At 45.7% G+C, this 514-nt stretch overlaps 1 protein-coding gene across 1 annotated transcript in view; it reads left to right on the forward strand.

Annotated features, from left to right (window-relative positions):
* Nucleotides 1-514, forward strand: part of Creb5 (cAMP responsive element binding protein 5) — a 320,651-nt gene that overhangs the window by 6,655 nt on the left and 313,482 nt on the right. The gene's annotated exons all lie outside the window — the stretch shown is intronic.

The raw sequence follows: 514 nt of genomic DNA on the forward strand, positions 1-514 counted from the left end.
GTCTTAGGTAGCCCAGGCTGTCATCAAACTTAATATGTAGCAAGGATGCCCTTGAACTCTTAATCTCTCTGCCTCCATCTTCTTAATGCTAAGGTTATAGGTATGGGTTATAGGTATGCAGCTTCTCATTTTTCTATGTGGCACTGAAACTTGGCTCCATGTTACTTTAAAATTACCTTAGCTGCACAGGTAACAAATGTAAACTGAGCCACTGCCATGTACTGTTCTGAAGATATGTAAATAGATCCATTTCCTGCCCCATGGCTATCAGAGGAGGCCTGCCTGTGAACACTTGGTTAAAATCAAGGCTCATCAGTAATAGACATCACATGAATGCTTTAGGGGCCAGTGCTGTGTGACTGCAGTAGAAGGAGCACAGGAGATGTTCCAAGAAGTTTAGTTTCCTTAAGAAATCACACTTGCACCGGGCGGTGGTGGTGCACGCCTTTAATCCCAGCACTCAGGAGGCAGAGGCAGGCGGATCTCTGTGAGTTCGAGACCAGCCTGGTCTACA

The sequence above is a fragment of the Microtus ochrogaster genome, linkage group LG3 (genome assembly GCF_000317375.1).
Source record: "Microtus ochrogaster isolate Prairie Vole_2 linkage group LG3, MicOch1.0, whole genome shotgun sequence".
Taxonomy (NCBI): Eukaryota; Metazoa; Chordata; class Mammalia; order Rodentia; family Cricetidae; genus Microtus; species Microtus ochrogaster.